Raw genomic sequence first — 12,368 nt, forward strand, 5'->3', positions numbered from 1 at the left:
TGAAATTGGCTCTTTACCCTGTGACCTGCTGTGTCCAATCACAGCTGGTGACAGAGTGTAAACAAACCGCGGTAACGAGATGTTACCGGGTTCTCCTCCTCAAACACTGATCGTGTGTGAGAAGGAAATTGTGGTAACATCTCGTCACTGCCTAGTGCACACCAATCACACACTGATTACCCCCCCAATAAAGAGGACCTGTCACAAGCCATCAAAGTACCTGACATCACCCATCGCAGCCCATCTGAGTACCCGAGTACCTGTCAGCCAATCTGAGTACCCGAGTACCTTAGCACCTGTCCCAGCCCATCTGAGTACCTAAGTAACTGTCCAAGACAATCTGAGTACCTGTCCCAGCCCATCTGAGTACCTGAGTACCTGTCCCAGCCCATCTGAGTACCCAAGTACCTGTCCCAGCCCATCTGAGTACCTGAGTATCTGTCATCCCATCTGAGTACCCGAGTACCTGTCCCAGCCCATCTGAGTACCTGTCAGCCAATCTGAGTGAGTACCCGAGTACCTGAGTACCTGTCAGCCCATCTGATTACCCAAGTACCTGTCACAGCCCATCTGAGTACCTGAATACCTGTCACAGTCCATCTGAGTACCCGAGTACCTGAGCACCTGTCAGCCCATCTGATTACCCGAGTACCTGTCTCAGACCATCTGAGTACCTGAGTACCTGTCCCAGACCATCTGAGTACCTGAGTACCTGTCCCAGCCCATCTGAGTACCCGAGTACCTGTCACACCCCATCTGAGTACCCGAGTACCTGAGTACCTGTCACAGCCCATCTGAGTACCCGAGTACCTGAGTACCTGTCACAACCCATCTGAGTACCCGTCACAGCCCATCTGAGTACCTGAACACCTGTCACAGTCCATCTGAGTACCTGTCACAGTCCATCTGAGTACCCGAGTACCTGAGTACCTGTCCTAGCCCATCTGAGTACCTGAGTACCTGTCCCAGCCCACCTGATACCCGAGTACCTGTCACAGCCCATCTGAGTACCCGAGTACCTAAGTACCTGTCACAGTCCATCTGAGTACCTGTCACAGTCCATCTGAGTACCCGAGTACCTGTAACAGCCCATCTGAGTACCTGAGTAACTGTCACAGTCTATCTGAGTATCTTGCACAGTTCATCTGAGTACCCGAATGCCTGTCACCAGCCCGTCAGAGTACCCGAGTACCTCTCACCAGCCCGTCAGAATACCCGAGTACTTTTCACCAGCTCGTTGGAGTACCCGAGTACCTGTCATCAGCCCGTCGGAGTAACAGAGTACTGGTCACCAGCCCGTTAGAGTACCCGAGTACCTATTTGCAGCCCATGCCTCATAGAATACACATTGGGGTGTTTGCTTTCCAAAATTGGGTCATTTTGTGGGTAATTCCATTGTCCTGGTGCTCCAGGACCTTCAAAAGTGTGATAGGTAGGAACAAAATGAGATGTGGACAACTTTGTGTAAAAAATAAAAGATTTTGTGGCCTGGACATGGCTGAGGAAGGTCACGCTTAAACCGAGCTCCCGGCCGAGTCCTTCCCCAGCCGACTGACACAGCTCGTTTGCCCGCAGAATGCTCTCTGCTAAGCGGCGCCGATCGCAGAGGAACAAAGGCAACCGCACACGGACTCCCCGTACCTCACCATCGGGAGGCATCCAGCGACTTTTCGGCCGCAGCCAGCCGGGCGCTGAAGATCCCAACGTGGCGCAGACACACGCGCTGCACGTGACGGACCCGGACCTCCCGGCACAGCCAGTGTCTCCGGCGAGCTCTCACAGCTCAGAGTTCTGCCCGGGCACCCCATGCCACTACTCGACAGACCCTGGAAGAGCCCCGCAGCCAAGCCAGGCCTGTGGGGCAGATGCGGAGCTGAGAGCCATTCTTAAGGCCCTCCCCACCAAAGCCGACATAGAAGCCCTGGTGGGCCGCGTGGAAGCGGCACACCGCAAAGAAATACAAGCGGTTAAACAGGAGGTGCACCTGCTCTCGGGGAGACTTTCAACAGGTGAGTCCAACCTGAAGGCGCTAGACGGCAGGGTGGCAGCTCTGGAGGCTCGTGAGGCAGCCCAGACGGAACGTGCTCTTGAGCTCCAACTTTCCTTGGAGGAAATGGAAGACAGGAGCCGCAGGAACAACCTGCGGCTCCGTGGCCTCCCTGAGGCTACGGGGACGGCGGATCTTGAGGCCACAGTAGCGGACATTTTTCGCAGGGTCGCAGGTGACCAACTTCAGGGCCGCTTAGAGTTTGACCGGATACATAGAGCCTTAGGTCCCAGGTCAGATGACCCAGCGAGGCCCAGAGATGTGATCTGCCGCCTGCATCATTATACCCATAAAGAGATAATCGCACGCAAAGCATGGGAAATGCGAGACCTGGAGCTGGATGGCGCGCCGTTAACAATTCTGCCTGATATTTCCAGGGCGACCTTGCAACGCCAGGCGATCCTGAAACCACTGCTAGATCTGGCAAAGAGTCAGGGATTTACTTATCACTGGGGCTTCCCCCTGGCGGTGATCTTTAGGAAAGAGCAACGGTCGTTTGTCCTGCGATCGCCAGACTCCCTGCCGGCCCTATTCCCCTTCTTGGGTACGGATCCCATTGCTGTTCCTAACTGGCTTGACTTCATGCCGGGGAACCGAGGCCGCAGGAATATCCCCGTGTCCAGGGTCGGTCCGCCCCCTAGACCACAGAGGAGTCGCCGCCGCTCCCGGGTGGAATCGCCAGGAGCAGACAGGGAATTCTGAGCGAATGAAGATTGCATCTCCCCGGGACATGATGTTCACTGAGGACACTTTTCTACCTGATCCCGCACGCCCACGCTTCTTCACGGACTTCCTGGACACACAGGTATGACGCTTTGCTACCCAGACACTGGCTTTCAGGCCCCCCCCCCTCGGCTGCCCCTCCCGGGCCCCCTGCTCTCTGGTTATACCGGACGTTACTCACTGCACAGAGATTCCCCCTACGAGACATTTGTCTAGCCCCACAGCAGGATCATGGATATTCCGGATGTGCGAGACTCACAGCATTATCGAGTTGGTACTTTTTACTCCTGGTGTTCTTGGGGTTTGATGGGTTCACTGGAGTGGGGACTCTGAGGTATGACAGCTAAGGGTTACCCAGATTGGACCTTGGGGGCACACACGGGTGGCACAGCAGGAGACCGTGCACGGTAGTGGGGCATAATGTTACCACCCTGATTTCTAGAAGCGAGGTGCCCCTGCCCCCGCTCTACCCGTGCTCTGGTTCTTTTGGCTGGTTATGGTTGAGACTTTTGATGGGCAGGCAGTTCCCTGGCCCTCCTTCTGGCCGAGGGTGCTCCCATGTGGGGCCCCCTTAGACCGGAGTGGGGGGACTGTGGCTGGGTACCAGATGTGCCGGCTCTTTTTACTCTCCTATACATATTTGAAGGGTGATCAAAGTTCTTGGGGCAATGTGGACCCTAGGGGGGGGTGGCGCGGGCGGGTACGCAGACATGGGGGGGATGTGAATGATATTTCTGGGATAGCACGGGCAGGTCTAGAGTGGAGGAAGCGCGGGCTCACTACCTCGGAAGCGCTGGGTAACGGAACCTACTGGATGACGCAATGGGGGGGAGGATTGTGGATGGAGGCACCCCTGTTGTTGGGTTGTAGCGGAGCCCTCAGCCTGACCAGCCCGATAAGTGTAAAAAGGAGGGAGAGGTGTATGTTGTGATTCAGGGGAGGTGCAATTAGCTTTGGATACTATTGAGCTCACGTTATCGGAGCTCCCTGTCTGCATATTCTAGGTGCTTGCATTTCTTTACGGGAGTTACTCTGTACTTATTAATATGTTGCCGTTTGCAAATATTGAATAATGTTGACACGCTGTAATGTTCATCTTTGTGTTAAGTCGGTTGGGGGGGACGGCTGATGCCTTGCACTGTTTTTCCGGCCACAGTCCGTCTCCACCCCCAAATAGGCCCGCACTTGCCTCTGCTTGCATGGGCGAAGGCACTGTGCCTTTTCAAGTGTTCACTTGCACTGTTAGCTGGCAGGTCTCGTAGCTGGGACCTGCGTTACCTTTTCACTTTATTTCTGTCTCTTTTGCTACCCCAATCTTTACACCCCCTTCTTTTTCCTCCCCTGACCCCTTCTTTCCCTCCCCTCCCCCCTTTTTTTTTTTTTTTCTCTCCCCCCTCCCTCTCCTGTTTTGCTGTAGGTAGCCAGGGCGATGGACTCCATGAAAATTGTATCAATTAATGCCAAGGGTCTAAATATCCCAGAAAAGAGACGTGTATTGTTGGATGACCTCCGCAAATTACATGCGGACGTGGCTTTTATCCAAGAAACACATTTTAGACTGGAGAAGTACCCGATCCTTAAGAACAGATTCTTTCCGACCGCTTACCACTCCACTAATCCCTCAGCCAAGTCTAAAGGGGTCTCCATCCTCATATCAAATAAACTTCCCTGGCAATGCCAAGCAGTATTGGGAGACCCAGAAGGTCGTTTTATGTTCATTAAGGGTCTGGTGGGAGTAACCCCCTTCACACTGGCATCCGTCTATGCGCCGAATGAGCATCAAAGTGCCTTTATAGCGAGGGTCTTGGATAAGCTTGGAGATTTTACGGAGGGACACTTAATCCTTGGAGGAGACTTTAATGCCCCGCTGATTCCCTCTTCCGACACATCCTCGGGACTTTCTTCCATTTCCCCATTACACAGGAAACGCATAGCTAATTCCCTCCACAAAGCTCAATTGGTGGATGTATGGCGCTTAACGCACTCTGGCGAACGTGACTACACGTTTTTCTCGCACACTCATAACCTATACTCTAGGATTGATTACTTTCTGGTGCCCCATAGTCAGCTACATTTGGTCAAAAATACCTCCATTGGGAATATTACATGGTCTGACCATGCCCCCATTATTTTAGAATACACGCTGACAGGGAGCCACAGGGCAGGCTGAAAGTTCTGGCGGCTAAACGAGAGCCTCATCCAGGTCCCTGAACTCGTGGCTGAGATTACGAGGGCGCTGTCCCTGTATTTTCAAGAAAACGCCTCCACAGACTCTGACTTGGGTACTTTATGGGAAGCGCACAAGGCGGTCATTAGGGGGATCTTGATCAGCCATGGTTCACAGATTAAGAGGGAGCGATCGGAACAGTTGGCCAGGTTGTTGTCCACCATGTCCTCTCTGGAAGCACGCCATAAGCACGCCCCCACCCGGTCCCTGGAATCTGAACTGGGGTCAGTCCGTAGACAGATAACCGACTTGCTGTACTACAGAGCCAAAGCGGCACTCCAACGCTGCCGACAGACTGCCTACGTGTCTGGCGACAAATGCGGCAAAACTCTAGCTAGAGCGATCCGGGAACAGAAGCGTGCTTCTTACATCCCCCATATCGCTAAGCCTGATGGCCAAAGGGTTACCCTCCCTGAACAGATAGCAGATGAGTTTGGGCAATTCTACTCTAAATTATACAATCTGACATCCAGCCGGCCCTCCCACACCGCTATAGCTGACTATATTACGTCCTCATATATGCCCTCTCTGTCCGCAGATATTAGGGAAGACCTAGAAGCGCCCATTACTATGGAGGAACTCCGCACTGCCATCGGACATACGAAACCGGGTAAAGCCCCGGGCCCGGACGGGTACCCAATATCATACTATAAGACTTTCCTCCACAGTTTAGGCCCGCACATGATATCTTTCTTTAATTCAATTGGGCCAGAAGTGCCCATCCCTAGGGAAATGCTGAGAGCCCATATTTCCCTAATCCCCAAAGAGGACAAAGACCTGACCTTATTTGGTAGTTACAGACCCATCTCCCTACTAAACGTAGATCTGAAGCTATTCTCCAAAATCCTGGCATCGCGCCTAGCGCACCATCTCCCATCCTTAGTACACCAAGACCAAGTGGGTTTCATACCCAACAGGGAAGCCAGAGATAATACGATACGGGTCCTTAACCTCCTTCACATAGCCAATAAAGGGAATTCTCCCTGTGTATTTCTGAGCACGGACGCTGAAAAGGCGTTTGACAGAGTTAACTGGGAATTCATGCTCGCCGTGCTCAGACATATAGGTCTAGGGGATAGAATGCTTAATTGGATACAACAAATTTATTCCAATCCCATGGCGCAAGTGAAGGCGAATGGTATTCTCTCTTCGACCTTCACAATTGCTAATGGCACGAGACAGGGGTGTCCTCTGTCACCTCTCCTCTTTGCCTTATCATTAGAGCCATTCATGTGTCAGGTACGACTGAATACGGACGTCCAGGGCCTGGTAGTTGGGGATTTGCACTGCAAAATTGCTGCCTACGCTGACGACCTCTTATTTACCTTGTCCAACCCTACGATCTCTCTCCACAACCTCCTCAAAGAATTTGACACATATGGGGGGTCTGTCAAATTTAAAGATTAATTTTGACAAGTCCGTGGCCATGGGCATTGCTGTACCCCCCCAAAGCGGCACTCGCCATGCAATCGCACTTCCGCTTCAAATGGACGAGTGAAGCACTGAAATATCTAGGTACTTTTATCCCACCAGATATTAAGCGTACTTTTGCCTTGAACCTCCCACCCATTCTGACAAAGACCCGTGTCCTGCTGGACGGGTGGAATAGTGGATTGCACTCTTGGTTTGGAAGGTGCAACCTGCTAAAGATGTGTATTCTCCCTAAATTTTTGTACCTCATCCAGGCTCTTCCTATTCATATACCCCTGTCCTTCTTCAAACAAGTCCACACAATATTCACCCGGTTTGTCTGGGTGAATAAAAGACCCCGTATCGGCAGGTCCTATATCTCCCTTCCAAAACGACAGGGGGGCCTAGCGTTGCCAGATGTCAGGCAGTACTATATGGCCTCGCACCTAGGCCGCATTCTGGACTGGAGGCGTAACAGGCATCTTAAGCTCTGGGTAGATATTGAGCAGGCCCAAACGAAGACCATACTGAAAAGTGCGCTCTGGTGTTATGAGGCCCTCCCTGGGGAACTGAGGAGTCGTCCTCTGATAGGCACCACCCTGCAACACGGTAATCGGTGCGCCCTTCAGCTTTCCATCACCTCTACACATTCACCTTTGTACCCGGTGTTGGGCAATCCAGATTTCATGCCAGGCTTAGAGCCCCATGAGTACTATTCTCTGAGGGAGGCCGGTCTGGACTGTGCCTCTGCCTTTGTGATTGACGGACAATGGCCCTCTATAGCGGCCCTGACTGCAGGGGAGGGGAGATTCCGACTTCCCTTTTGGAAGGCATTACGGCTTCACCATTTTCTCCACTCGCTGCCCAATCCTAGGGATTTTATTAGACCCCCAACGGAATTCGAGGAGTTGTGCCTGCAGAATGACCCGATATCGGGCACTTTGTCTACTATGTATTCCATGCTAGGCAATGCCACGCCGCCTCCACACTTGGTCTACCTTACTAAATGGGAGAGGGACCTCGGCCGCACATTCTCTGAGACACAACGACATAAAATTATTAGCTGTGCCCTCCAAACTTCCATGTGTACCAAAATACAGGAAACAAACTATAAAATTATGACGCGCTGGTATCTCACGCCCTCTAGGCTGTCTAAGTGTTTGGAAATAAAAATAAAAGGATAGGGCGCGCTATGGAATTTGTTTGACAGAGAGTATATATAATATAATGTAATGTAGGTAAGAGCAGCCTCTATTTTGTTTCCGTCCTAATGGATGGAACAATAAGAAAAGTGAGGTAGAAAAAATAGATATGAGTCCAAAAAGGTATAGCGCCATGTCTAAGTGTTTCCCCCACTCTTCGGATCGCTGTTGGAGGTGTGGAGGGGAGGAAGGCACTTTGTTGCATGTGTTTTGGTCCTGTCCCGGCCTGCAGGGATTTTGGAAGGAAGTTAGGCGCATCACCCAGAAGTTCACAGACTAGGAAATACCAGAGGATGCTGCCTTCTTCCTTCTTCACTTAACTGAAGTCCCGCTCAAAAAATATAAAAATTCACTTATCCGCCACCTGCTCAATGCTGCGAAAGCCTGCATACCCCTACCACGGACTGGCTGAGTAGAGTGGAGGAAGTCAGTAGGCTGGAGGATCTGGTCCTCACAGCACAACACAAACATGAGAAATATGTGAAAACCTGGACCCAATGGAAAATCTTCATCTATTCCGATGAAGGGACTGCACTGCTGCATCCTAATTGATTATGCACTTCCTGTGTCCTCCGAGACCTGCTCTAAGTAGTGTGGTGCTCGTCCGCGCCCTGGCTGCTGTCAGCCTGCCCCAACCTTTTCCCTTCCCAACCCCCTCTCTATTCCCCCCCCCTTTTTTTTTTTCCTCTTTTCCCTTTCTGTCCTCACCCGCTCTCTCGCTACTTTCACCGGAAAATGGAAAATGTGGGGAGGGAAGCCGGCTACCATCGAAGCTTAGAATACCTAGCTGCCTCTTTGTTGCCGCCAAGTTTCCTCATCCTGTATGTAACATGACTTGTTTTATTGCTCCTGGATAAACATCTAATGTTTTGGGTGACAAGCTATTTATTCTCTGTCTGTACTTCTGTTTATTCATTATGTATTGCTGGGATTCCTTCCCTTTGTTGGTGTTTAATAAAATTATATTTGAAAAAAAAAAAAAAAAAGATTTTAATTTTCTTTCCACTTTTTCTGAATACTTGTGTAAAAAATTAACCATTCAAAAGACTAATAATGCTTCATAGAATATACTTTGGGGTGTTTGTTTTCCAAAATGGGGTCATTTTGTGGGTAATTTCATTGTCCTGGTGCTCCAGAGCCTTCCCAAATGTAATGTGGTCGATAGGAAATTAGAGGTGCCATTTATGCTCCTAGAACACCTGATGGCGCTCCCTGCATGTTGGGCCTCTGTATGTGGACACGCTGTGTAAAAGTCTCACACATGTGGTATCGCCATACTCAGGATGAGTAGCAGAATGTATTTTGGGGTGTAATTTTGCTATGCACATGCTTTGAATTAGAAATATCTTATAAACTGACCACTTTGTGTAAAAAAAAATATGTTTTCATTTTCTTTCCACGTTTTCCGAAGACTTGTAGAAAAAAAATAACTGTTCAAAAGACTCATTGTGCCTCATAGAATATACGTTGGGGTGTCTGCTTTCCAAAATGGGGTCATTTTGTGGGTAATTCTACTGTCCTGGTGCTCCAGGGCCTTCACAAATGTAATAGGTCGTTAGGAAATTAGAAGTGTCATTTATGCTCCTAGAACCCCTGACGGTGCTCCCTGCATGTTTGACCTCTCGGTGTGGCCAGCCTGTGTAAAAGTTCCACACATGTGGTATTGCCTTACTCGGGAAGAGTTGCAGAATGTATTTTGGGGTGTAAATGGAAGTATGCATATGCTGTGTATGAGAAATAACTTGTTATTATGACAATTTTGTAAAAAAAAATATAAAAAAAACATTCTTCCTTTTCCCAAGAATTGTGGGAAAAAATTACAACTTCAAAAAACTCACCATGACTCTTACTAAATACCTTGGACTGTCTATTTTTCAAAAAGGGGTCATTTGGGGGGTATTTGTACTTTCCTGACATTTCAGAGCCTCAAGAAATGAGATAGGCCGTCAGTACATCAGGTGTGATCAGATGTGATCAATTTTCAAAGATTTGCACCATAGCTTGTAGACTCTATAACTTTCAAAGTGACTAAATAATATAAACTAATTTATTTTTACCAAAGAGATGTAGCCGTATAAATTTTGGCCCAAATTTATGAACAAAAATGACTTATTTGGAAAATGTTATTATAGAAATTAAAAAAAAGTTATTTTTTTTTCAAAATGTTCGCTCTTTTTTCACTTATGTCGCAAAAAATAAAAAATCCAGTGGTGATTAAATTACCACCAAAAGAAAGCTCTGTTTGTATGAATAAAAATGATAAAAATGTTGTTTGGGTACAGTGTTGCATGACTGAGTAACTGGCATTCAAAGTGTGAGAGTGCTGAAAGCTAACAATTGGTCTGGTAAGGAAGGTGTATAAATGCCATGTATTGAGGTGGCTAAAGAGTAGTTCTGACAAAAAAAAAAATCAAAGTCAGCAGCTACAAATAATCTAGCTGCTGACTTTTAATAATCGGACATCCACCTGTGCCAGGGTCCAGGGATGCAGGGGAACGAAGCCCTGCTGGTCTCCTCCTCTCTGCGGTGCAGGCATTGTCACTGTGGGCGCCCGGCATGCGCAAGCCGTGCTGCGCATTGTGACTGGCCGGGCAATCATCTGGGATCCGCGGTGTGTCCCAGATGATTGCCAAGAGGGAGGGGGAGAGGTGAACTTACTTCCAGCGCCGCTGTGCCTGGGGGGAAGTGGGGGCAAAAAGCACAAAAAATGCATAGGTGTGAATCCAGCCTCAGTGCAAATGTAAAAATTATGACGAAGAGTACTTAACTGTTAGGCCTGATTCATACCTATGCATTTTTAGTACTTTTTGCATTTTGCAGATTTCCACTACAGAACACGTTCCATAGGAAACCATGTTAAATGGACTGTAGTAGAAATCTGCAAAATGCAAAAAGCACTAAAATTGCACAGGTGTGATTTTAGTCTTAAGCTTAGTTTGAATCCAGACTTATTCCTTTATAAACTTGGTGTGTTGTGTAATATTACTGTCTATATCTCCCACATTTGCTGCCAGTCATCCTGCTCCAGAGGAAAAGCCTAGTTCAGATCCCCATTTAGTCACACCATGTATGTTAGCCAGGATGGAGAAGTCCCTTGTAATAAATATAGGTGATTTGGGAAATGGGTCAAGCTCAATGGAAATATTTCTGATGTTTCCCTGTAAAAAATGTTAAAGCTCAACCCAATGCTATTTTTTTTACATATATTCCTACAGTAATATTGAAAATATTAAAAAAATATATTTCTGTCTCTAATGCTCGTCTCCTCTCAGGAGTTGAATGACAATGAGACCAAAGACATACTGTGTAGAGTATATACAAAAGTAGATAACTTGAGGATGTTATTAGTTATTGTTGCACTATTAAAGTTATTTAAATTAACTACTGGACAGGTCCTTCAGAAGGAGGGGGATCGCACGCGCGCGTGCCCGCGCAGCGGAGCGATCCCGATGTGCTCGTGTCACCCGGACACGGCACATCTCGGATCGGCAGGAGGGCTCTGTGATTGGCCCTCCTGATCACATGACAGCCGTGTCCAATCACAGACGTCATGGGATCAAAACAAATAGCCGGTTGCTAGACAATCGGCTCCTCCTCTCCTCACACGGAAGTTGTTGCTGAGGAGAGGAGAGTAGATAGCCGGCTGGTGATCAGTGAGTATGAGCTGTTTTTACAGCTTTTTACTCACTGATCGCAAGTCTAGTGTAAACCTACAGTGTAAACACACATGTCCCCAAAATACACATGTCACCACACATGACTCCAAAATACACATGTCACCACACATGACTCCAAAATACACATGTCACCACATATGTCCCCAAATAATAAAAAGACATGTCCCCAAATAAAAAAAAAACACATGTCCCACTAAAATCACATGTCCCAATGATTATCTGCAAACATATGTACGTGATCACCTGCACACATCTGTAAATGATCATTTGCGTACATATGTCCGTGATCACACAAACCAATTATTATACACTTAAGGAATTTTTTTTACCAAAAACATGTAGCAGAATAAATTTTGTCTTAAATTTATGACAAAATTTGATTTTATTGGATATCTTTTAAAATAGAAAAAAGAAAATATTGGTTTTTTTTCCAAATTTCCGCTTTTTTTGCGCTTATATCGCAAAAAATATAAAACGGAGTCGAGAATAAATACCACCAAAATAAAGCTCTATTTGTGCGAACAAAATGATAAAAATTTCATTTGGGTACAGTGTAGCATGACCACGCAATTGTGAGAGCGATGAAAGCTGAAAATTGGGCTGGGAAGGAAGGGGGCGAAAGTGCCCTGTATTGTTGTGGTTAAAAAGTGTGATATTTTAAAATAGAGGATTTGACAATTGTATTGGAGACTAGAGAAAGGCCAATACTATAGTATAGATTGTGGAGGGCAGAAAAAATTTCTTCTGAATAGAGCAAATTCTCTAGCCCTGGATAAAAGGGAACCCTCCCCTACTATCCCTAGATACTTTGTGAAGGGAATGTGTACGGATATAACATTCTCTGAGAACGTGATATCTTTTCCTAGTTTAAAGGAATGTTTCATTACAAGATTCAAAACTACATTTTGTTCTTTGGGTGAAGCTAATGGACCCCTGATGTCTCCATAAAGAGGATCTTGTCACTATTCTTAGTACACACATACTGTACATATATGGTTAAGACACATGTAAATACATCAATACCTTGTATACATCCCTAAACACACATCAGAAGTGGAAGAAAAACTGTAGGGCTGTTATTT

The sequence above is a fragment of the Lithobates pipiens genome, unplaced genomic scaffold, assembly GCF_037356315.1.
Source record: "Lithobates pipiens isolate NorthernLeopardFrog02 unplaced genomic scaffold, aLitPip1_a1.2 Scaffold_13, whole genome shotgun sequence".
NCBI classification, from domain to species: Eukaryota; Metazoa; Chordata; class Amphibia; order Anura; family Ranidae; genus Lithobates; species Lithobates pipiens.